The sequence below is a fragment of the Delphinapterus leucas genome, chromosome 3 (assembly GCF_059928025.1).
Source record: "Delphinapterus leucas isolate spDelLeu-1000000601 "Yukka" chromosome 3, BTC_Dleu_Yukka2, whole genome shotgun sequence".
NCBI lineage: Eukaryota > Metazoa > Chordata > Mammalia > Artiodactyla > Monodontidae > Delphinapterus > Delphinapterus leucas.
The window spans coordinates 158,347,184-158,374,585 of NC_143131.1; positions in this window are offsets into that span (position 1 = coordinate 158,347,184).

Genomic DNA, 27,402 nt, shown 5'->3' on the forward strand with positions numbered 1-27,402 from the left:
TAACAGTTAATGAATATCTGGTATATACAAGTTATTTTCACATACACAATTTCTTTTAATCCATATCATTTATATATATATATATATATATATATATATTTTTTTTTTTTTTTTGGCCGCCTCACATGGCTTTTGAGTTCTCAGTTCCCCAACCAGGTATTGAACCTGGGCCACAGCAGTAAAAGCCTGGAATCCTAACGACTAGGCCACAAGGGAACTTCTGTAATCCATCATTCATAAATGAGGACCCTGAGAAGGAGAATCAGAGATGAAGAATCTGGGATTCAGAGAAATTAGGTGATGACAGATTAGATTGAAAGAACGCATACCATTTATAGTCTTGAAACAGCTGAAATGCCCTTTTCTTTATATTCCTCCCTAGTTTTACTTCCAAGTTTCAATTATCAGCCATTTATTAAGACTATAACCAAGTGCCAGGCAGTGTCTTCCTGCTTTACATACCTTTCTTACAGATTTAAAATATGTAAATTTAAAAAATACCAAGCTTCATTAAGCAGAAGGGAAAAATGAAGCAATGAGATTTAGCTATTTGTTTAAAGTCATAAGTTCTTTTACCAGAATAACTTTATACAACTCACTCAAATTCATTCTGGATCTCTCATTTTCTCAGGATTATACTACTTCTAGGCATTGAAGGATCTGCCTGGCAGTTTTCCCTCAACCTTGTAACTGGATAGCATCAAAATGTCATTGTAGTAGCTCACAGATATTGGCTTGGATGAGCTAAGCATGCTAGTGAGTTTGCAATGTACTGGATTCTATGAAGAGACTTCTTTTCTCCCTGTGCTTGCCAAAACAGGATCACTGGTATTCGGTATTATTTTTGAAGAGGAAAATGAGATTCATAAAGAAAGTAAAGTTATAGGGCATATCCAAGTGATAATCCCAGCCTTAAGGAATTAATGCAGGCAGGAAGAGTCAGAGCATTTTGAATCTGTAAGAATTCACAGTATTCAAATAGTAAAGAGGAGAGGAGATGGCATTTCAGGGGAGGAGATTTACAGGCTAAATGTCTTGACTGACTGGGATAAAGGATGTCACAGGCTATACTTTTAGGAGAGTGGTTGCAGGATGTATATAGTATGGTGACTATAAAGTATTCTAGCATTTTGAGAGTTAAATTAGTAAAACCAATGGAAAATTCTGAGACCTGAAGCCATTTTTCCTATAAATTATATCACAGAATTAGAAGGTAGAAAGGCAGTAGTTGGCAGTACCCAGAGCTATTGAAAGAAGGTACTTCAGGGAAAGGATGTAGAATGTAGAAGTGGGGGGTACAGGGATTGCATCAAGGAAAAACCAAAACATTATTTGTGCCAACTTTATCATTGTGCTCCAAAGAGTAGATGTTGATATTAGGGTCTTAATTATAAGCTATTTCCCGTAATGGAGATGGTAGTAGAAGGATGGTGGTAGGGTTTTTCCTATTGTCTGGGAACTGGTAAAGGCAAAAACAGGTCTACAGGCTCTAAATAACACAGACTCTATGTCGAGAGATCTGCCAGCATTAAGGTTAGCCACTTCTTATCAATGTTTGCTGGGATAGTCCTATCAGGAGTACAATCAACGTTGCCCCCAACCCCCAAGTCAATATGGTAAGAGGGCCTGGTTTCATACTCCCTTGCAAGTCTCTTTAGTTTGTGACTGTCTCTGAGACATCTGATGTTTTGCAGCATTGAGTGTTTGTGTTCCTGGACCTTAAAACTGAGGATGCTTAGTGCCTGGACCCCAGGTCAAGCTGACCCCCTCTGTGGGGTTCTATGTAGCATCCAAGCAACCTCCTTCTGAGACACTTCTGTAATGTGGTCATAGACTAGAGTGAAGGTACACAGGGAAGCAACTAATAAAATGGTGGAGATTAAGGGCAGAATAGGAGGGTCTTGAATGTCTGAGAGAAGAGTCTTTTTTGTGAGGAAGGAGGGTGGCTCTTGGCTCGGAGCTTTTGGCCAGAATTTCGAAGAGCCTGCCATCACTGATCTTAGCACTGCTGCCCTTAGTTAACTCTTTCCTTTCCCACTGCTTAATTTTCTATTTCCACCTTGGAAACATGCTTGCTTTATTCTGTAATGGGCAGTACATCCTGAAAGAGGAAAGGCTTGTACATGTTAAACCAGGTGATGTTTCCCGTTTGAACTTGGTGAGATGCTGAAGAATTTAGTGTGTGTTTCTCCAAATGTAAATGTATGTGTTTTTGTCTGTGTGAATCTGTCTTTGTTGGAGATCTGTGTCCTCACCTGCTTTCCCAGATTCTCTTACCTGGCTGCTCTGCTGCTGTGAGAGGCTATCATGGGACCCCTGTCTCCATTGGCTCCTTGCTTGACGCTATCATGGGACCCCTGTCTCCACTGGTTCCTTGCTTGACCCTGAATCATGAGAAAGTCACAGCTAGTGGGGGAGTAAGAAAGCTTTTCTCACTGGAGAACACTTAGATTCAGACAGGTGCCTCTAAGGTGGATTCCCCACAGCTCCTCATTAAAGGCACACTTACTAACTGTTCTTTGTTTCTATCCTCTCTGGATACAGATATCTCAGCCTGAGGGGAAATCAGTTTAGTGCTCAGAGTTGTTGCTTCCCATTGCATCAAGTACATCTCACGCCCATGTCACAGACAAAATATACTTGGTCCCTTGCTCTGTGCTCAGAATTAACCTGAAAAAAAATTGTGAAGCCAGTGAAATTGGACCACAGATATTCATGGTAGCTCCATTCTTTATTCTACATTGACTCCCCTTTCGTATAATCCTTAAGTCTTTAGGACTCTGTACTTTTTCTTCTTTCAAATAAAAGGTTTGTCAATTTATAGTAAGAAATTAATGTCTAAGAACAGAACCTAAATTCTCTCTCAATTAATCTCTGTAATAGTTGCTGTGTACCTGATATAGGAAACCAGAGGTACCACTTAGAAATGCTGGCCTCTGGACGGGGGTAGGGAATACTGGGTGTGGGCTATATATGTGGTCATCTAAATAATATCTGTTGGCTATTGGAACTTGGGTGTGTATTTTTAAGTTTATATTTGTGTGCATATACATAGCAAAATTTTTACAAAGTGAGTTTTAAAACCAATTTTTAAAAAAGAAAGAACACAAATATGAAATTGGGCAAAGAAGTTTTAGGCAAGTGCAAAAATTAGAGAACATTGGTGGCATGATTAATTACAGACAAAGCAATAATTAAGTCAACTACAAGGATAAATCACAAAAGAGGAATATTTTATAACAAAGGACAAATTCATAAAAAATCACAGTTATGAAATCAAACAAAACAATGTAGCAACTGTTTGCAATAACAATGTAAGCAATGTATAATAGAGATAGGTTAGGCAAAGGTTTATAAAAATTTTTTAAAGAAGTTGATTAATGTCTTAATGATGGATTTTAATATACAATTCCCAGAATTTGATAGATCAAGTAGTTAATTTAAAAATATGGCAGAGCGGGAGGGGAAGATGGCAGAAGAATAAGACGCGGAGATCACCTTCCTCCCCACAGATACACCAGAAATACATCTACACGTGGAGCAACTCTTACAGAAAGTTAAAACATTTACCAGCCTGGAGGGGTGGAATTAGGGAGGGTGGGAGGGAGGGAGACGCAAGAAGGAAGAGATACGGGAACATATGTATATGTATTACTGATTCACTTTGTTAGAAAGCAGAAACTAACACACCATTGTAAAGCAATTATACTCCAATAAAGATGTAAAAAAAAAAAAATCACCATTAAAAAAAGAAAAAGAAAATCTGAAAAACATAGGTTATTACAGGATCTAAGAGCTGTCAATAAAACTATGCTAATAATGGGAGCTCTTCAACCAGGCCTACCCTCTCCAACAGTCATACCACACAATTATCATCTTTTAGTTATAGATTTAAAAGATTGTTTTTTCACTATTCCTTTGTTTCCTGAAGATAGAAAACATTTTGCTTTTAGCTTGCCTTCCTTAAATTTTAAGGAACCCATGAGGAGATTTCAATGGAAAGTATTGCCTCGGGGCATGGCAAATAGTCCTACATTATGCCAAAAACAAAACAAAACAAAACAAAAACCAAATCATCATAAATTAGAGAAAAAAATATAAAAATCTATGCAAAAATAGCCTTAAATGCTCTATAAAGGAATATAAAAACTGAATAAATCAAGTATTTAATTAATAATTTTTATTTTAAAATTATTTTAGTCAAATAAATATATTAGCATAGCTTTAAAAGTTAAACAAGTCTTTAAATGAGAAAGGTAGTTCCCTACCTATCTTTCTACTCCATGATCCAACTTCACAATATAAATACTTTTATATATTTCTAAATAATATGCTTATAATGCTATTTTTGTTCATTGATTTACAATATACTGTCTTCCCATTTCGACAGGTGATGAGTTAATACCACTTCACCATCCCTTTTTCTCTTCCTCAAATGCTCCAATTACAGGTACATCACAATTTGGAGGTATGTCAATATCTATTATTGACTTTCTGACTCTGTTATACACTGTTGGTGTACTAATCTTTTTTGTTTTTTCTTGCACAACTTTTGAATGTTCCTGAAGTTAATAATTGCCTATTTTTAAAAAATAATTGCATTTTTTTTCATTTGCTTAATTTTTATGTCTCTTTTCTTCCCATATTGTGAAATTAATTTTGGGGGGGGGTTGAGTTATAATTGATAGATAATAAACATTACCCATTTAAGTTACACTTCAATGAATTTTAAAATCATGTTGTCATGTAACCACTACCACAATAAGAAACACAACAGTTATATCACCCTAAAAAGTTTTCTTGTTTCCCCTTGTAGTTAGCACCCTCCCATGATCAGGTAATCACTGATCTGCTTTCTTCCACTACAGTTTGTTTCCTAGAATTTAATATAAATGGAATCATGCAGTGTGTGGTCTTTTGTGTTTGAATTCTTTCACTTAGCATAATGCTTTTGAGATTAATCCATGTTGTCAATGTATCACAAATTTGTTGCATTTATTAACATTGTGTTCCTTTTCATTCCTGTGAAGTATATTCCATAGTAAGGAGATCCACAATTTTTATAACCATTCAACAGTTGAGGAAGTTGTTTCCAGTTTAGAACTATTATGTATAAATATGTATGCATATCTCTATCTAGGTATACAATGTGTATATAATACCACCATGTACATTTCTGTAGAAGTTTGTGTGTGGCCATATGTTTTCATTTTTCTTGGAATGTGATTACTGGGTTTTATGGTAAATGTTTTAACTGCAATACTGTTTTTGCAAAAAATAGCTGTACAGTTTGCATTCCTATCAGCAATATTTGAGAGTTCTAATTGTTACACATCCTTATCAACACTGGGTATTGTTAGTCTTTAACATAAACTATTCTACTGGATGTATAATAATATGTCATTGTGGGTTTAATTTGCATTTTCCTGATAACTAGTGATGTTGAGCATATTATACTTATCGCCTATTCATATATCTTCTTTTGTGAAGTTATTTTGATATATTTTCCCCATTTTTAATGGGTTGTTTGCCAATTTTTATTGTTTTTCTTCTCATTTTTCAGTTGTAAGTTTGTTTTCTTTCTGGACTCAATTGTAAATTTTGCAAATATTTTCTCCCAGTTTCTGGTTTGCTTTTAATTTTCTTATGCCTTATGAAGGGAAAAAAATTAATTTTAATGTTCACCTTATCACTCTTTCCCCTTAAAGTTATGCTTTTTATGTCCTATTCATGAAATCTTTGCCTGTCAGTGTAACAAATATTTTGTACCATGTTTTCTTCCAGTAGTTTACTAGAATTTTGTCTTTAACTCTGATTCATTTCCGTGAGTGAATATGGTGTGAGGTAAAAAATAGAGTTAGTTTTTATTTATACTGATAACCAGCTGTTCCAGCATCACCTGCTAAAAAGATTTCTGTTTCCATATTGAATTATACTTGCACCTTTGTTGAAATTCAATTCTATTTCTGGAGTTTCTGTGTGTTCCATTCATTTCTATGTTTATCTAACGCCAATACCATACTGTCATGATTATTGAATCTTTATGTTAAATGTTGAAATCAATAATGTAAGTGATCTGAACTTGTTCTTAATTTTCAAGGTTTTAGGTTATTTTAGGTCCTTTGCTTTTCATTATAAACCTTTAAATCAGCTTGTTGATTTCTTTAAAATTGTTAAGATTTTGATTGGGTTGTATTGAATCTGTTGATTAATTTGGGGAGGATTAAACTCTAATCTTTTATTGCTAACATATAGACACAGAGTTGATTTTGCATATTTACCTTGTACTCTGAAATTAGCTTATTAATTCTAGGAATGTTTCTGTAGATTCCATTGTATTTTCTATGTACTTAAACACGTACACTAAAGCAAGAGTCAGCAAATTTTTACTGTAAAATGCCAGTTACTGAGTACTCTAAGATGTTGCAATGTCACCTCTCTCATTGTAGAAGGAGAGCAGCCATAGATAATATGAAAAGAATGATGATGGCTATGTTCCAAAGAACTTGTTAAAAAAAAGAAAAAACAAGGCAGAGGGCTGGATTTTGCTTATAGGCTGTGCTTTGCCAACTCTTATTCTTGGGTTTTGCAGAAATGAAATAATATAACATGTACACTTTTGTCTGGCTTCTTTAATTTAGCATAATTGTTTTGAGATTCATCCATGCTGTAGCTGTAGTTTATTCCTTTTTATTGCTGGTAATATTCCATTTCGCGGCTATACCACAACTGCTCATACAAGCTTCTGTCTATGAAGACTTGTATTGTCTCTTAGAAATAAAGCTGCTAGCAACATTCAACTACAAGACTTGGTATGGATCAATGCTTTTTCTTCTCTTGGATTAATTAACTAGAAGAGGAAAGTCTGGATCATTTTAAGAAATTAACATTTTTAAGAAACTGCCAAACTCTTTTCCAAGGTGGCTGTATTGCATATATTTCTTGGTGAATTGTCTGTTCAAATTTTTTGCATTTTAAAAAATTACATTGTCTTTACATTCTTGAATTTGTATATTGGGCATAGTTATCATTTATCAGATATATGAATTAACAGATAAATGTTCTTATTAGCTATATGATTTGCAAATATTTTCTTACAGTAAAATAGTTTCTTACTTGTCTTTTAATTCATTATCAGTGTATTTTGAAGAGCAGAAGTTCTTAACTCTGATGTTCAATTTACCTGTTTGTTCATTTATATATGGTCTTTTGGTGTCATATCTAAGACATATTTATGTAATCCAAGTTCCCAAAGATTTTTTTTTTTTTTTTTTTTGCGGTATGCGGACCTCTCACTGTTGTGGCCTCTCCCGTTGCAGAGCACAGGCTCCGGACGTGCAGACTCAGCGGCCATGGCTCATGGGCCCAACCTCTCTGCATGTGGGATCTTCCCAGACCGGGGCACGAACCCGTGTCCCCTGCATCGGCAGGCAGACTCTCAACCACTGCGCCACCAGGGAAGCCATCCAAAGATTTTTTGCCTATGTTTGGAAGTTTTATAATTTTAGATTTTACATTCAGATCTGGGGTCCATTTTGAGTTAATTTTAAAATATTGTATGAGGTATGGATCCAAATTCCGTCCCCCCTCACCCCAAATGACTTAGATAGCCAACTGATCTAGCACTACTTGTTTAAAAAAGCTAGACTTTCTTCACTAAATTGCCTTTGTATTTGGGTCTATTTCTGAATTCTTTCCTTTCCATTCATATATTTGTCTATACTGAAGGCAGTACCATTTGTCTTGATTACAATATTTTTATAATAATTCTTGAATTTGGACAGTGTAAGTCTTCCAACAGATATTTTTCAAAGCTGTTTTTGCTATGCTAGGATTTTTGCATTGTTATATAAATTTTAGAATCAGTTTGCCAATTTCTATGAAAAAGTCTGATGAAATTTTGAGATCACATGAAATGTTATCAGTTGCAGAATTAACAACAATAATTAGTCTCCTGACCCCAAAGCATAGCATATTTCTTCATTTTAAAAGGTTTCCTTTAATTCCACTCATGAATATTGTTTTTAGTTTTCAGTGTACTGATTGCTCATATTTTTGACAATTTTAACACTAAATGTTTCATATTTTATGCTACTGTAAATGGTAGTAAGTTTTTAATTCAAATTATTTGTTATTTGTTGCTATATGATTTTTTTTAAAATATTGGTGTTGAATTCTGAAACTTTGCCTACCTCACTCTTTAGCTATAATAGATTCCTTATAATTCCATCAAAAATTCTACATGGCAGATTATTGTGTCCACATACAAAGAAAATTTTACTTTTTCCTTTCCAATCCAATTGGGTGTCCTATAATTTAATTTAATTCAGATACTAACTATCCTGACCTAGGACAGATCCCATAGTTTAAGGGCTCAGTCCCACAAAGCTACCCATTCAGATGCCAATCACAAGTACTGGGCCCCCAGGTTACTCATACTCTGTTAAACTTGGTTACACATTGGGGTTTCCATGACCCCATCCTCAAATTGGATAATTTGCTATAATGTCTCACAGAACTCTAGGAAACAGTTTATTTACTATTATTGGTTCATTGTAAAGGATATTATAAAAGACACAAATGAACAGCCAGAGGAAGAGGCGCACAGGGACAGGGCAAGGTCAGGAAGGGTCCTGAGTGCAGGAACTTCTGTCCCAAAGAGTTTGGGGTGCATCACCCTCGTGGCACGTGGATGCTCGCCTTTCTACTTTTCCTTCTTCCTCTGGCCTGTCGTATGGAAATGACGACTGTACCTCCAGCTGCCACCTTGGACCATAAGATGAGGATAGAAAACTTACCCTAAGATAGTGGAGTAGATATTTCTGAGCTTGGGAGTCTGAAGACATCTTAGATCCACTGTACCAGCCTTTGAATACCTACTTCTGAACTTATTTTGTGTGTGATAGAAATAAACTTCTATCTTGTTTAAGCCAACATTTTATACATTTTTGTCTTTTGAAGGTCATAGTACTGTTCAAAATGGCCCCAAGCATAGTGCTGCAATGCTGTCTAGTGTTCCTAAGTGCAGGAGGGCCATGAGGTGTTTAACGGAGAAAGTAATCTTTGTTCAGGCATGAATTGAAGTGCTGTTGGCCATGAGTTCAATGTTAATGAGTTTACAATATATATTAGTAGAGTATATTTAAACTGAGACACACCTACAACAATGTTATGTATTGATTGGTTGACCAAAAATATTGTGGCCAGAGGCTCACAGGAACCTATTTATTTCCCTTAGTAGCAGTGGTTCAGTATTCACTAATTCAGTGTTTATCGTGACTTTATGGAACAAAACTACTTATATAAAGAGAATTGACTATTATTATACCTTGATGATAAAGCTGAGGTGCAGATAAAAAGTAATGAGCCAGGTTTCATATAGCTAGTAAGTGGTATAGCTGATATTTGAACCCAGGGCAGCCTGGCTTCAGAACCTGTATTCTTCCCCACCACACCATCCTGACTCTTGTAGGGTGAGAGAACCCTGGGTATCAGGCTTCCTTGAAGGTCAGGGTTGGGAGTGGGAATCAGGATGCCCTGGAAAACAAACTCCTCCCCAGCCTCCTAGGAACTAATGGTATCCTGGGATGTCAAGTCAAACCTGTAGTGTCTCAATGTCTTGGGGAGCAGGGTTGTAGGTCAGAGTTTCTTTGTAATATCAGAGTGTCCTGGGATCATCAGGTTGTTTTGGATGGCTGGTCAGAGTTCCCTTCCCAGGGTTAGGCTGTTTTCAGGCAGCAAGAGTATTGGAATTCAGTGTGTGCTTGTGGATCCAAGTTGACTACATGAATCTTGGGAGGCAGAGCTGTCATGCAGCTCGGGTTTCTCTAGGAGGTCACAGTATACCCTGGGGTGGGGGGGAGGGGTTGGCATTTGAATCAGTGCTTCTCGACTTTTATGTTGTTATGACTTGAATGTTTGTGTCTCCCTACCACTTCAAATGTTGAGTCCTAACCTCAATGTGATGCAATGATATTTGGAGGTGGGGCCTTTGGGAGGTGATTAGGGTTAAGTGAGATCATGAGGGTGAGGCCCCAAGATGAGAGTAGTGTCTTTATAAGAATAGAAAACAGACCAGGACTGAGTTCTCTTTCTGTCTTGTGAAGACACAGAAGGTGGCTGTCTAACCCAGGAAAAGGCTCTCAGAAACTGAATCAACTGGCATCTTAATCATGGACTTCTCAGCCTGCTGAACTGTGAGAAATGGATATCTGTTGTTTTAGCCACCTTGCCTTTGGTATTTTGTTATGGCAGCCAGAGCTGATGAAGACAAGTGTACAGTCAGTTTTCTTTGGGATCTTGTTACAGTGAATATGCTGATTCAGTAGGACTGAAGTGGGGCCTCAAAATTTGCATTTCTAACAAGCTCTCATGTGCTGCTTATACTTCTGATCCATGGCTAACCTCAGGATCCTGGAAGAGTACCATGTTTTTCTGTCTTGAATTGTTCTTTTAAAGGATGTGTGTGAAGGATTATCATAACCTTGGGGATCAGACAGTCTTATGAGTACAGTGTGTTCCAAGGGGATTAGGGTGCCCTCATTGATTCAGTCTATTCTGACATTTCAGAACTTCATGGCGGGGGACAGGGATAATCTCCTAGTTGAGGTTGAACGCTCTAGGTTTCAGTGTGTCCTAAAGGACCCTAGAGTCCTAGGGTATTGTGCTGTCTTTAAAGGGTCAGGATGTCCTAAGTATGTCAGAATGTACTTCCTAGCTCTAAGTAATCTCAAGAAGCAGAGTACTGCATGTATCAGGGTGTCCTGACTGCTCAAGGATGCTGGGTATGTCAGGGTTTCCTTGAAGAATCAGATGGTCAGTATGTCATGGGAATCTCAGTCTTCTGCAGAGTCCTGAGGTCCAGGGAGATCAGGATGCACCTGGAATACAGATGCTCTTGAGGTAAGTGCTCTCTGAATAGCTGGGTGACCTTGGAAGGTCATGGAGTCCTGGGGGATTCTGGGTGAATGAGGAGGTGACATTTCGGAGAGGAAAGCAGAAAGTACTTGAGAACTGTGGTGTCCGGGAGACTCATCCTATGGTTCAGGTTGTCCTGACAGGGTGTCCAGTGTATTCTGAGAATCAGGATATCTATGAGGGGCCAGAATGTACTTGTGTTTTTTAGTTTTTTAGTTTCCTGGAAAGAAGTCTTTGGGAATCACCCACATACTGAGACACAAGGCAGGCCCTACTCCTGGTCTCCATTTGCACACCCTCTCCTTCTCCTCTCATGATGAGGTTCGGAGGAGGGGTCTTAAGAGGAATGTATTTTCTCTTCCTTCCCCTGCCTGCTCCCAGGAGGCGATTTAACAGGACAAAAGAATTTGGTCCTCTGGGAATATGAGCTCTTGGCCCCAGTCCCTGGACCCTCCAACAGAGCACCTTCCTTCATCCGGCTTGTGATCCTCCCCTGATGATGAGGGCTCTGGTGACCAGGCAATGATTGGATGGGCCCACAGGGGTGAGGAACAGGTCACTCCTCCAAGGCTCAGGGAGAAAGAGTTAGTGTGGGATTGCAAGCTGGGAAAGTAGGCAGCTGAGAGCAAAAGGAGAGAACAGCATCCCAAAGAGAGAAAGGGCAGGGGGAGAAAAGTGGAGACTAAGACAGAGAAATAGGGTGAGGACAAGGTAGAATGAGATGATAAGCAAAGGAATGGGGAATTAGACATAGAAATAAAAGTTAGAAAAAGGAGAGAGGGGAAAAAAATCTATCTATAGCTACACAGGGAGAGAGATTCAGAAAGAGGTATAAACAGGGGGAAAGCAGTGATATACAAGGCATAGAGGGGAACGGAAACAGAGAAAGACTGATCCAGAATCAGAGACTCAGGGACACGAGACTGGGCTGTCTTTGGTCTTTGTTGTGAGCCATGGATGCAGAAGGGAAGAGTGAGCAGGGTAAACAAAAGAAGGGGCGAGTTTGCAGCAGTCTCTGGCCCGAGGACTACGCAGCCGCTGGGACTTTGACCTCCATGGTGGGTGAGTGAATCTCTGGGGTGGTCCTGAGGAAGCAGCAGGTGTGCATGCTCCATGCCCAGGCTCCATGGGCCGATGGTTCGCCACGAGGAGAGTGAAGAGGAGAAATAAAAAACCAGAATCCTAGAATGTTTAAAACAAGGGAATCTTAGAAAACATGGGGTGATACAACACCTTTGCTTTACAGAGTGGCACACTGAGGCCCTGACTGATGAGGAGCGGGCAGAGGCAGAGCTGAAATCTGTCTCCTCACTCCTGACCTCAGTTTGCCCACTGCACTGTTTTCTCCAAGGAAGAGATTTGGACGGTCCAGGGATTTGGGTCCGAGGAGAGCAGGGGGCTAAGGTGGACAGTGAGCACTGGGTAGGGACTACTCACTGGGTCCCCATGGGGATGGGATCCTCCAGATATCTTTTCTCTCTGTGTGCCTCCCAGGTGTTTCCTTTTGCTCCTGTTCTCTATTCCCCAGCTGGCTCTCAGACTAATTAGTGTGGGGGCTTAGTGAGCCCGTAGGGAGAAGAGGCAAGCCTTTCCCACGAGCTCAGGTTCCTGCAGCCTGGTGGCCAGGCCAGGACTGGGATATGGGAGAAGATGAAATGTATGTGTGAGGAGGGTGTGTCTGAGTAGAAGAGTGAGGAATGTTTCATCTTCCCAGGTGGAGGGAATAGGACAATGGGAACAATATAAAGGTTTAAGTTGCATGTGAACCATGAGAGCAGGGAGCAACTCATAAGAGTCTTAGACAGAGAGACCTGGGCAGTTTGTTAGGTTGTCAGAGTGAATAGGAGATCCACAGGGTGAGACCCAAGAAGGTGGTATGTGTGCTGAGAGAGGTGAAAGGCTATGGAGGGGCAGGCCTTACATGCGGATGCATCCGGGGGTATGTAATAGGTAGTGGGCACAAGTTGCAGAAGTGAGGCAGAGGGAGCGTGAGTGCTCAGGACAAGTGAGCCTGAGGGGCAGACTTCATGTCGAGAGGGCAGCATGGGTTAGGAGACTCAGAAGTGAAGCAGGGCCAAGGCTGAGCTGGATTCAGCTAATTCTGAAAGCTGAAGAATTTCTGGTCAGGGCAGATTGTATGAGCAACACACTGGGTCTTAGTAGAATCTGGGAGTTCCAGCGTATGTGGTCTGGGATGGATGGGTGGTCCATGCGGCAGCAAACTCTCCCTCCCCCCTCCTTCTCAGACATGAGCACTCAGCCCTACAGGAACCTCTCTGGTGTAAGAGTGGGGAGACCAAGTCTTTGCTCGCAAGGAGAACAGAGGGGCCGCCCACACTCCCGGCGCCGCCACCGCACCACCTTCAGTCCAGCGCACTTGGAACAGCTGGAGTCAGCTTTTGGGAGGGACCAGTACCCTGACATTTGGGCCCGAGAAGGCCTCGCCCGGGACACAGGCCTCAGCGAGGCCAGAATCCAGGTGATGGCCCAGGATCCTCCCCCTACCATCCCCTGAAGAAATGCAGATTCAGTGATTGGCAACTACTGGGGCATAAATTCTCAGGGCCCTATAACCCTAACCCAAATGTTCACCAGAACAGAGTCTTACCCAACAGTCAGCATAACCTCATCCACATCAGGAATGTCACTTGAGTTTAACTTTGGAGCTAACCTAATCTAACTTGAATTTCAATATCAAACCCCAAACTTAACAGTGATGTGAACTCCAACAGAAATTCAATCCTAACTATTCACACACGTATGTAACCTTGTCCCTAACCATGGCCTTGAAACTCAACCTGATGCTCAATTCTAACCATAGAGTTAGTTAATCTTAAGAATAAACTGTACCCTAAATCTAACCTGGTCTGTAACAATTAAACTCATCCACATAGTCTTAGTCTCTAATAACCCTAGAGGAAATTTCCCATTCTCTGTGGAGGTGAAATGCCACTGTGTCATGTTTATCTCTTTCTTTTTACAAGTTGACATTTCTTACTCACCCAAAGTTGTAGCAGGGCAAATTTAGACATGGAATGGGGGAATGGTGTGGGTCTTGCTTTGTCACTAGTCCTGGCTCAACTATGCCTTCTGCAAGAGCTTTACTTCCTCTGGGGATGTGGGGGAGTCTTATGCCCTATACGTCTATAGCCACATATGACAATGCCACCTATTTGAGAGAGAGGCTCTGATGTGGCTATTCTCCCTCCTCCTCAGGTCTGGTTCCAGAACCGCAGAGCTAAGCAGAGGAAACAAGAGAGGTCACTGCTCCAGCCACTGGCCCATCTGTCTCCTGCCACCTTCTCCGGTTTCGTGCCTGAGCGCCCTGCTTGCCCCTACTCCTACCCAACACCACCTCCCTCAATGACCTGCTTCCCTCACCCCTACAACCATGCCCTTCCCTCTCAGCCCTCTAGTGGTGGTTCCTTTGCTCGACCCCACCAGTCTGAAGACTGGTACCCCACCCTGCACCCAACTCCTGCTGGTCATCTGCCCTGCCCTCCACCCCCACCCATGCTTCCCCTCAGCCTTGAGCCACCAAAGTCCTGGAACTAAAGTTAAACAAGTACTGATAAGGTAATTTCCAAGCCTGTGGCCCTCACAAAACAGAGAAAACTGGGTGGTTTCCTTTCCTTCTAAGGGTGAAGTAGAAATATGGTGAGGGACAGCTCAGAGACTGGGAATGTTAAGATGGGCGATCATGATGAAGGCTCACTGTGCTATTAACTGAGTGAATTTAAGGAGGTGAAACTACTGGAAGATATAGGTAAAAAGCCCCAGTGGAGGTGACTGGTGGAAAAGTGGCATTGAGGGAAGCAGTGGTTGCTGCTGGTGGATGGAAATGGTTGAAGGGGATAGAACTTTTGGGACTTCACTCATTGAGATCACAGTTGAGGACCTTCATCCCCATTGTTTCTAGATGATTTCAATAAGGCTTTTTATTTAAAGTCTACCTATACAACCCTTCCCCATCACCACCATCTGAATCCATCATTAAGTTTTGTTTATTCTATCCTGGAAATAGCTCTTGAATTTATTCCTCTCCTTTCTGTTCCAGCAGACACTTTGCTTTTTCTGGCCTCACGTTTTCTAATTAATTCTCCGCCTTGGTTCCCTTAGCTCCAGCCTGTCCCATTTCCAACAGGCTTTGTAAATCTGATCATCAAATATTAGCTCTCCAGTGTCTTATAAGCAATAAATAAATAATACCTGATTTGCTAAGCCTGTAAGAGTCTTCAACGTTACCTTCAACGTAACTTTTAAGTCACTTGCATGTGGTTTTGTTATTGAGCAAGGGCTCCTGTGACTGCAGCACAGAAAGCCAAACTCTGACAGCCGATGTTTGCAGTAAAGTAAGGGTTTATTGCAGGGCGCCAAGCAAGGGAGTGGGAGACAAGCCTCAGATCTGCTCCAACTTGGCCTTGAGTTGGGAGTGTTTTTAAAGAAGAAAAAAGAAGTTGGAATTAATCATCGTCTTGTGACATCTCCTAAGCATAGTTGTAGAAGTCAGGATGTTTCCAGTTTACAACTCTCTAGCCACCTGCGGGATCTGTGAGCTCATGCTGCTCTGGGGAAACAACCTGAGTTTGTGTGTTAATGATGATATCTACAACAGCAATTTTAGTACATTAATGATGTTATAGACAATAGCAATTGTAGTCATCTGATTCTGTTTGATTAGTGTTCAGTTAACACATGATTGAGGTCAGAAGAGGCAAACAAGGGAATAAAGTTTTGAGTAGAGAGCTTAATCATAAACTCACAAAGGGAACTAAATTTTAGAGGGGCTCAGTTTCAGTTTGTGATAGAGAAGAAACATTTTGATTAAATGCAAACGTTTCCAAGAGCAATCCGTGAGTCTTGAGGTTCATAAGAGGTCATTCCCAGGAAAGAACCTGCTGTGAAGTGCTTTAGTCTGAGCTCTCCTAACAGAAACATGCTGTGGCCTAGTTGGTTTGCCATTTATATACCATATTTCTTATAATGTACTTATTTTACTCATAATTTACTTATTTATATGTAGGTCTACCTCACTTATGGGCAGATACATAGAATTCTGAGTAAACAAGCCTCTAGGGATTTTATTTGCAGTTTTTTGTATGTATTATATTTTAAAAGTCTGGAATTGAAACCTCTGTGATGCACAATTACATTTCCATATAATTATCCCCTTGTGCCAGACTGCCTTTCTGAAAGATAATACTGGTTTGCATGCCTCCCAAAATGTCAGTGTCAGTTTCAGCACATCCTTATCGACATTGATCATTTTGGACAATTTTTTAACTGAGAGTGATGTCTCCTAGTTGGTTATTTTTTCAGTTTTCATTTAATCGATTGCTAGTGAAAGTTTAAAAGTTTCATGTTTATTGGCAGTTTACATTTTTTTCTCCTCTGCATTGCTTTTCTGAGTTATTTGTGTATTGATCTAGTCATCTCTTATTAGTGCTTGAGGAACCCCAAGTGAGAAATCTCCCCTTAATTTTACTGGCTTGACCCATGTTTTACTCATTATTTGGATCAAAATATTATGCCTTGAATCATCTTAAATTTATTTTAGTTTGTGCAGTAAATTAGTCATCCAATTTCCCCTCAATCAGCTAGCTGGTTTTTCCAATATAATTTATTTAACAGTCTAACATTGATTTGTAACAACATTTTTCCACACTAAGATCTCATATGGGACAGTTGTAGACTCCTAATTCTTTCCCACCAATTAGCTTCTCTATTCTGATATCAGTTTATCTTTTTCCAGATTTCTCTTATGTTCCTCAGGAGACATCTTGGTATTTTTTTATAAAACAAATCTTAATAAGAGTTTTATAAATTACAAAAGTTATATAAGGTCTTTGTAACAGTCAACCCAAAAGATTTACATACATATAAGACATATATAGATGAATATATACTATACATGAATATATATTTATACATATTAACCTGGATTAATCACAAAACCCCATGTTAAGCAAATTCACCTCAACATGAGATAAACAACATTAGTAGTGTGTATCTGTCCACAACTTATTATGCTCATAGAAAAATACAGGCATACACATAGAACAGGGAAGAACAAAATCTGACTCCATGTTGGATCTGTTTCTTTTACTTTAACCTTTGCTCTCCATTACTTTTTGTTACTATAATCACTAAAAGGCTGTTGCCTATAGCTATAGGCATATATAATGGCTTCCCTCGGGGAACCCTGCCCCTCTGCCTGAATATTACACTAAAGTGCCTTTGTTCAGCTCACAGGGAAACACCCTGACCCTGCCCAACTGTGAATGGCTGCAGAAAAGAAGAAATTAACACAGCCCCCCCTGAGGATGGCCAAAAACCAGGAGATATTTTGCAAGATTTATGGCCTTTTACTTTACTTCCTCACCTCTTCCCCCTCTCTGTTCTATAAAAAAAGCTAGCATCCAGACCCTGATAAGATGTTACTCTAGGACATTAGTCTGCCATCTTCTCAGAAACCTGCTTTCCAAATAAAGTTACCATTCCTTGGCTCAACACCTCGTCTCCTGATTTATTTGCCTGTTATGTGGCAAGCAGAGCAAGTTTGGACGCAGTAACACATACACTAATATTTTTCCCTTTTTAAAAATAAAATTGAGATCCTACTGTAAGTGGATATAGATATAAAAACACCTTTCAACGGGATCACATAGATTTTTATTGTTTTCATTCCATTAACTGGCAATTTCATGAGCCATTTAACCATTCCCCTATCATTTGAGAGTCAGTTTTTGATATTTGGTTTTGCTTTACCACCACAAATGCCACTGTAGTTGTTTAATTAAAGAATAATTCTCAAAAAAAAAGGTAAAATCATGACTTTCATAGATATGCAAATTTTTTTAACTCATAAGGCAACGGTGTCAAAGCCAGTTCGAAGGACAAAGACCATGCATATTTATAGATGAAGAATAGTGAAATGAATGTGTAAATGGAGGCAAAATTGCCTTCTTTCCTAGCTGAGGAGGGAATTCAATTGACCCTTCAGGGGATGGGATATATTACATGTCTATAGACAAGAATTATTTTGCATTGCTCTCAGTTATCTACAATTTACAGAGTTATAAATTAGCTCAAAGGCAAAGAAAGCCTCAGAGCGCACAAAGAATCAAAATCAAATAAACTGGAAAGGTGGGCCCTAAACAGTGCATGGCTTTTCATTGAATCACATTTTCCCCCTACAGTTTCCTCTGGTCCAGGTGCTTTTTACTTCTGTATGCTAGATGTCCCAAGGTTGGATTGCTGTGTTAAGGGTTATGTACGTTTAAAATTGTAAAAGATACAGCCTGATTAGTTTACCAAAAAGTGTACCTTAGGAAAATGTCCTGTTTAGTTTAAATTTTTTTCTTTAAGCCTAGAAAATACTTCCCCCAATATTTCTTTAAAGGTTTGATTTTTTAAAAATCTAAAATAAATACAGAACCTACTTTTGTATATGCTGAGAATCAAGGGACTGAGTCTCTTCTAAATCAATAGTAAAATATACCAGCTCTATTCATTAAACTACCTTATTCATGGAATCAAATTGCTACGTTTATCATATATCATAAAGTAATTCGTGTGAGGTTTAAAAATCTTTTCTTGTTTCTCTATTTGAGGGTTGGTTCTCCCACTAGCTTTTTAGGATCACGCAGGCAGCGGCACACACACGGGGTACCCCTTGGCCTCATCACACCTGCTGGTGAGCTGGCACATGCGAGGTCAAGTTCTCTGTGTCCTTCACTCCAGCCTTCTTAGCCCTTCTCAGCCTCCTGTCCTGCTGCTCGGCCCGCGGACCCACTACGGAGGAGGAAGGGGTGCGAGCGAAGGAAGGAAGGCAGAGGGTGTTTCCGCACTACTGGCCCCCCTCTCGCTGTCAGCCTGCACGGGTCCTGGTGCCTATAGTGCCAACGACTGAACTGAGGGGCTGAGACCGGTGAGGTTAACAAGGCATCTCAGCGTCCCTGCGGGTTTTAGAAAGCCCAAGAGGCAGGGCAAGGCGTACCTCGACTCTTTGGGTTCCCCTGTCCTTCCTTCTCGGGATTAGAGATACCCTTACAGTTCAAACTGGCAGAAGATTGGAATCTTTGCCCCGAATGGGGTTGAAAAAGAAAAAGAAAAATAACTGCCTTTGAAGCAGCAACATCCCTTCACTCATACCCGCCAACCAAAGGGGAAGTGCAGCCACGTGAGGGTAATTAAGCCACGAATTCTTCTTTGCATTGGGAAATCTAAATCCCTGGTTTTTCAGGGAGATCCATTCCCAGCAGGATCCAAATCCGAGTTCAGAAAACGAAATGACTTGGAGTCCGAAATGAGTGCGCAGGACATAAGGGGCAGGAGCTCTGGGGTGGCGTAGCGGGGCGCACTGCTCCAGGCGACTTTGGAAACAATTAGGGTGCTCCTGCAAGCTACTGAAGACACGGGGCTGAACCGCGGAGTTTTCGGGCGCTCCTAGAAGGCTGGGAGGTGCGGTCCCAGAGACCCTACTGGTCTGGGTTGGAACGGGCGGGGCATGCTCGTCGCAATGAAAACAACCAGACCTAAGAAAGCGGAGGAGTTAAAACATTCAGCTCCTGTGAGAAACCCCCTCCCAGACACCTGGGGACTCGAGGCCTGGGCCTCTTCTAGCTCTACCATCCTTACCTTCCCGGGAGCTCGAGCAACGCGTTTCTAAGTGCTTCAGACACTTCTTGGTCCCGGGGTCTGGCTCCTCTCCAGCCCTCGGGCTGTCTGCCCAATGCAAACGACACCTGGTCCCTTCACGGTCGCAGGACAAGTTCTCTAGGTTCTGAGCTCTCGGCCTTAAGGGTATCCGGGCATCCATACTGGGGGCTCCTGGCTCCCGAGATTGGCGGGAGAACACGTGAAAACCCCGGCCCACTGCCTGCCTGGCGTCTGCTCCCTCCTATACCAGAGACTTCTTCAGTTCACTCGTTCCCAGACTGCACATCTAGGCGCTATCTGAACCGTCCACCTGCGCAAACAGTGCCCCCTTCGGCTCAATGACTTCCTCTTTGACTCAGCTGCCTTTCGGAGGATGAAACCTGGGAATGTCTTGCAGACACAGGAAGCGAGATCAGTGCCATTAGGGCAGGGAATAGCGGTACAGGGGACCTAGGTATTAGACTTAAGCGGGGGAAGGAGCTGCAGATCCAGGTGGCAAGTGCCCTGGACCCTGAAAGATTCTCACCTGGTAGAGACAGGAGCGGCTAGATGAGGACCAGAGAGGGCCTTCAAAGTGCTGGGTCCAGAGTAGGGGACCAAGTGTCAGGCTCTAAGACTGTACTGGGTGGGTTTTCCCCCCCCAGGGGTTCCTCCAAACGAATCCTCCTGCTATTTTCCAGGTTTTTCCAAATTCTCCTGGAATTAAAATGCTCACTCTTTTTCACGATAGAAACAAAGGCTGAACCCAAAGTCCCGGTAACAAGAGCAGCTCGGAGGCTCAGTGTTCTTGGAATTTGGTCAATTAGCTTCAGAGTTTTCCAGTTTCATGCTCCAGGAGGTCCTTCCTCCACTCCCTATGACATGCTCCTCAGATTCAACTCCCTTAATACTAGGCATCTGAAAGCCTAGGAGGTGCTTTACAACTCTCCTAACACTCAGCTAAGAAGCCCAAGATGGAATAAGGTGGGCGTCAGCCCCACAGGGTGACTCATTGAAGGTGTGTGTGTGTTTGTGTCTGTGTTAGCATGTGAGTGTGGGTCTTTGGGGGCTTCAGTGTCTGGATAAGCCTAGGAAGCCACATGGCCTAAGGCTTTGGAATTCAGGGTGCTCAAAATGTGCCCGTATCAATTTGTTTGCTGGACTTCTGGGTCCATCTGAGCCCTGGCATCTCTGTACCAGCAAATAGAACCTGAGGAGCTGGTATAGGGTATCTCAACTAGAAGCTAGAACACCTCTGGGAAATTCTGGCATTTTCTAGAGTGAGATGGGCTCATATGCACTCAGGGTAAGGAAGCCATGGGCACCTCAGAAACTCAGGCTTGGAGCCTAAGCCTGGTCAGGTGAGGGAGGTGATGGGGAACATGGGTAGAGACAGCTTATTGTCCATATAAACTCTGCCATCTCAGGGACATGAACCCCAAGGTCAAAGAAGTAGGTCCTCTTGCCCATCTGCAGAGGATAGAATTGACTCCTGACCAAGCTACTAGCAGCAATGTGGTAAGGCAAACTGCTTAGTCCCCAAGACTTCCACTACCACCTCCCCCTTTGCTGTTATAAACATTTCTACTTTTTTTCTTAGACTTCTCAGTTATCAAAGCTAGAATTCTAATATCCTTATAGAATTCCATGCAAACATTTATTGGGTACCTTCCTAGTGCCAAGTGAGAGTCAAAAGCTGGAGATTCATCTTGAATCCAAGAAATTCCTGTCAGACATTGAGACATACCAAGATAGAAGAGGACATGTTAACCCAGCCTCTGACGGAGGAAGAAAAGAAGTGTCTGAAAGAAGATTCCCCAACACCCCACTTCAAAAGACTTGTCCTCACTCTGCTGAGTTCCACTCTGAGCTCACTTACAGGTGTTGTCCCCTTTGTGTGGGGAGCAGAGGGTCTTGCAGAAAGGGAGGAATGTGAGGGTCATGGCAGCCGCTGCGCAAGACAGGCACCCACAGAAGCCCTTGGGCTTGAAACCTAGCTACTCTGGACACAGAATCTGAGTATATGCTGGCCTCCCAGGAGAGGTATTTCGTTGGTTTGCTGATCTCCCGCGATAGACTCTGAAGATCTAATCGTGGTGCACTTCCTGACATCTTCCTAGGTAAGCTAGGTGTCTCCAGCAGCGCACCAGCCAGAGAACACTCCTGGCAGCAGAACCTTCTCCCCAGTCCAGGGTAGGGCTCTGGGCGCACTCAGAAGTCACGCCTTTGCAAAGCCTTCAAATCAAGGAGCCTCCCCGGCTGCTTCTTCCTTGGAGGCCGTGCCGGGGGTCCACACACTCTTTTCTGCCCTCCTAAGACCACGTTGGAAGTGAGAAGTCTGAGTGAGAAGGAGGTCCTGTGCCAGATGCGGGCAGTGGTTTGCTGTCAGGAGAGAATGCCTCTGGGCCGGTCCAAGAGGGTCTGTGAGGGATGCGACCCAACATTGGCCCAATCAGGACAAGAGAAAGTAACTAACGTGATCTATCTATATTCCTCCCTTGTTGAACACTCCTCACTTCTTTAACCAAACCAAACCAAAAAAAAACAAAAAAGCTACTTCAGCAATTCTCCCTCCCCACAGGAATTCAGTGTATGAAAAATGAAAATTTCCCTCTGATACCACTGTAAACCCAAGGGACACTCCCCTAAGCAGATGCTGCAAGTGCCTGAACATCATCCCTAAAGACCAAATACCAACAGACAGGAATTGATCCCCAAGAGTGCACTGAAGAGGTGGCTGCTGCTTCTGGAAGTTGGCAGGGTGTATATTTAAAGTTAAAAATAGTCATAATATAATAGCCTCAGTGGTTCAAACCTGCTGGTTTTCTTACTTGCAGAATAGATAAAGCAGTAGCATTGACTGCAGGATCCTGGCAGAGACCCAGGCCCAGCACCATTGTCAGGTGTGGGGGCAAGGCTGGCTTCCAGGATCTGGGATTTGTTCACAGGAGAGAAGTGGCCAGAGTTAAGACTGAGACACTGCATGGCGGCCTGCAGGTGAGCTCAGGAACTGCAAGGGGGCTGTGGATGATGGGCTTAAAGGTGCAGCCATCCCCACTCTCTGTGCCCAGAAATGCTTGGTGCTGCCTGCACAAACTCCACTAATTACAGTTGTGGGAATTAATTTTTATCACCCATAAACTTGAGACATTCAACTTGCCTGAGGTAATGGATGAAAATTGGTGCTTGGGCTTCAGATTGACAGGGCAGGATCCCAGTGGGGTCAGCCAGAGTAGAGGTTTAGTTGTATCATAGTCCTGTGGACCGTGTTTTAACTTTTTTTTTTAAAGAGGAAGTGGTAGATACACTCAGGTCCAGCAGTTACTCTGAAGAGAAGCGGGGTGGAAGTACTGGCGTCCCCCTTTCACCACAAGGGAAGTGGGAGGAGCACAGGACCAGGAGCAGGGGCTTTGAGTCTCTTGTTTTTGAAGGGACTTGTGAAGGATGGATTTTCTTCCTTAGGGCTAAAAGCAAACCCCGAGTTCCCCCTTGCTGTTTTGTTTTGTTTTCCTTTAGACTCTTCAAATCCCACCTCTTCCTCTGGAGCTTGTACACTCCTTCAGGGCACGTTGTCCTGGGCACACCGTCTCCTGCATTTTCCAGACCGCAGAACCCTCCCCATTCCCACAAATATCAGACCCAGCAGGGCCTAGTCCCAGGCCCAGGAAACTTGAATCTTGAACTCCTGCCTGTCCTTAGAGTGGAAGTCAGAGGTCTTCCAGGCACATTCATTCATCTGGGCCCTTGGCCCTCAGACCTTGTAGAGACGGTTCTCTCTCCCTTCCTGCATCCTCATTCTTTTCTATAATTGCCCTTTTCCCTCATTTTCCCCAGGCTCACTCTGCTCTCTTCTTTTTCTCCCCTACATTTATCCTTTAACATTGGGTGAACTTGGTTTTAATAAGTTTTAATTAAATGCTTTAATAACCATAGCACCTGGACCAGGCAGGAGTGTAGGGTGGCTGCAAATGGTCTTTGCCTCCCTTGCTTCCTCCCTCCGATTACCTGTCTATCCCTAGTGTGGGGGACAGAGACAACTTCTTACCTCGACCTTCCTTGAGTACAGGATGTGTTGGGAAGTAGGCAGTGGTGACATGAAAAGAGAAAAATAATCATTTGGGAGAGATCATGTCTAGGGCATCTTGTCCAGCAGGGAGAGGAGGGCAGTGCCCATATTTCCTGTCTGTACAGTTCTGGGAATGTCCCCACTGGGATTGGTAATGCGGACTTGGCCCGTCAGGTCACCTCCTCCTATTCCTGGAGGCAGCTGCCTTTCGTTGAAGAGTTTACTTCCTGTGCTCAGATCTCAGAAACTCTTCCTTGCTTCTGGATCTGGGGAGGGGAAGAGGGAGGACTGCAGGCCATCTGAGGTATGTCTACTTCATAACTTGCCTGGGTGGGGTGGGTCATATGAACGGGACCAAGGCACCCACCTCACCTTTTCCCCCTCTACTCCCAACTGGCTACCCTTCTTGGAAGCTATGAGGTTTGGTCACTGCTTGGCATCTGCAGTATTCATCATCACTCCAAGAAAACTTAAAGTAAGTGATTCAGGCTGAAAGACAACAATATATGTCAGAAAACTGAATCTACACAAAGAAATGAAAAACGTTGGAAACAATAAAGGCAAAGTGAAATCTTTTTATTCCTTATTTTTATCACTCTAGAAGCTAACTGTTTAAACAAAGGTTGTATGTATTGTGAATTTATAGCATATTTAAAAGTGACATGTATGACAACAATGGCAAAAAGATGGAAGGGAAGAATTGGGAATATACACGTATAAGACTGTTACATTGCAGGGGAAGTATAAAGTAAGAGGTTTAAATACTAAGAAGTCAATAGAGGAGGTGAAGAGAAATCATAAAGTTAAATCCATAAAGGCAAGAGAAGAGGGGAAAAAAATAAGACAAATTGAATAAATAGAAAACATCCAGCAAGAAGCTAGATTTTAACCCAATGATATGAATAATCACGTAAATGTGAACGGCCTAAATAATCTCTGTTAATAGATTTGGGGGAAAAAAGCAAGATCGAATTAACATCTATAAGGTCTATAAGAAACATATTTTAAATAAAAAGACAGTTTAAAACAATAGTTATAAAGGAGAGTGGGGAAATTTTGCTCACGAGGGTACAGTTGGCAATGTTTGAAGACTTTTTTGGTTTTCAAAACGAGGAGGTGCTACTCACATCTACTGGGTAGAGGCCAGGGACACTGCTAAATATCTTAAAATGGACCGGACAATCCCCCACAACAAAGAATTATTTGTCCCTAAATTTAATTAGTAGTGAGGTTGAGAAACCTTGGGTTAAAATTTAAAAATTTGAGAGATGTCATGAAAACAGTAACCAAAAGAAAGTTGAGGTCATCATATTTATTCAAATAAATTAGACTTCAGAACAATACTGTCAGGACTAAAGTGGAGCAATACAAATGGAAAAGAGGACCATTCTCCAAGAAGACATAACAATCCTAAATGTGTATGAACCTTCACACATACACAAACTTCAAAATATATGCAACAAAAGTTAATAGATCTGAAGAGAGATATTGATAAACCCACAATACTAGTTGGAACTTCAATACTCTTCTCGCATTAGCTGAAAGAACAAGTAGGCAGAAATTCACTAAAAATATGGATGCCTTGAACAGAACTATCAACAACTTGACCGAATTAGCATTCATAGAACACTCTAGACCCAAAATAGGAGAATCTATATTCTTTTTGATGCACATGGAACATTGATCAGGCTATACCATGTTCTGAGAAATAATACAAACCTTAAAAAATTGAAAAAAGTTAAATTAATGAAAAAGTGGATCTTGGTCAAGAGGAAGGAGCAGGAAGATACTGCACTCACCTCCTTCACATCAAAATTACAACTGTTTACAAAGCAACTATTGATGACAAAGACCTTAATCTAGCAAAAAACATCTTCTAAAACTAAAGATGTAAAGAAGGAACAAACTTGAGATAGGTAGGAGGAATGGAGTTGTGGAATAGTCAACACCCATACCTCCAGGGAGGTGATGCACAAATGTGAGGATAATTACAACTGCAGAGATTTGGCCAAGGAGCAATGGGTCTGAGACCTGCAACAGAATCCCCAGTCTGGAGACCCTGCACTGGGAACATAAAATTCCAGAAATTTGCTTTGAAGGGCAACAGGGCTTAATTTACGGATACCCAGAGGGATGTGGGAAATACTCTATTCTAAAGGGCACAAATAAAATCTCACACACTCTGGGAAGATGCGCAAAAGCACTAATTTGAGAACAGCCTATCTGAGACCCACCTGCTGATTTTGGAGAGACTCCCAGAGATTTTGAATGGCCCCCGTTACTTTCAGGGGTCAGGAATGGAGGAGAAATGAAAGACAAACAAAGGCGTTCTCAACGGAGTGTGCTCTCAAACTAAAGTTCTGCCTGGCGGCGGTGACACATTCTGCAAATCAAGATAGTGACGTGGACTGTAAATTTTAGACTGAGACGTCCTTGGGATCCTTTGACTAGTCGTCTACAGCTGCACTCATTTCTCTGTGGCATATGACAAGCAGTAAGAAGACTCGGTCCACCGCAGCAAAAGACAGTTCCCCCCAGCTAAGAAAGCACAGACAAGGGTGAGGGAAGAGGAAAAAGAGAGGAGCACCAGAAAGTGCTGTCTGCAAACGTTACAGGAAACCCTGCGTTGGACTCTCTCGGCTAGGGGAGTGGTAGGAGCGCTGTCCACACACCGTTTGCAGAGATGCAGGCCCAGCCAGGCGGCAGGCTGCGTCCAGAGGGGAAGTGGAAGCAGTACGCCTGTGAAGGCTTTGGAATATTGACGTGTGGACGTCGGGCTCAGAGCGCGCAATTGTGGTGAGGCGCTTTGCCCCGGGGACGAGGGCGGGTAGAGTCGTGAGTTGAGAGAAACAGAAGGCTGAACTTTGCACAGGCTACGCTGAGAGTATCCTCAAAGCAGGGCTTCTCAAAGATCAGAGAAGCAGGCGGCCGTCTCGATCAGCGTGACCTAGAGCGTTCACGTCAAGAGAGGAGCACCTTCAAACAGGCTACCAATGCACAGCTTTCGAGGAAGGTACCTCCACGCCAAGAAAGTGAGACCTTGAGGGTGATCCGGGCACCGATGTGTTCCCCCGGAAGGTAATTCTACCACTTGTAATTCCTAAGGGAGCTGAGCCGCACAATGTATGCCCCACGATGGTGAGGAGAAAACATTTCAAAAGCCAGTGAACCACAAAATACACAGGCCCAGTAGTGCCACCTACTTCTCTCAGAGAACAAAGAGTTCCCATGCAGTGCGCTCCCTCCTCGAATGGAAAGTGCGGTTTAGTGTGTTCAAGGAACAGTCATGCTCGAGAGCGCTGCAGGAGGGCACTCTCCAAAGTTAATGAGAAGCTGCCCTCTCTCGCGTGGGTAAAGGCCGAACACCGTGAAGGTATCTCTCTGTGTGCAAAAGGAGGAGACAGAAAGGCCATCTCTCGGAAAAGATCAGGAACCTACTGAGCGCAAAAAGAGCGACGGTATTTCTCAAGTACGGCCCTTTCAGTGTATCGGACTTAATAACCACGACTCGCTGTGCCTGGCAAACTTGTAGACGTCCTGCAAAGTTTAGTGAGTGTTCCAGGAGAGCTGCCGGACGCCTTCGTTTCCGAAGCCAAAGGAGCACGAACTCGCCGCAAGCAGCCTGCCTTAGGCTTCCTCGCTCCACAAGTATGCGTCGTCCCCAGGAGGGAGCTTGAACGTTGACAAGCCCCCGTTACTTTCAGGGGTCTGGAGTGTAGGAGGAATGAAGGGCGCACAAAGGCGTTCTCAAAGGAGTGCGCTCTCAAACCGAAGGTCTC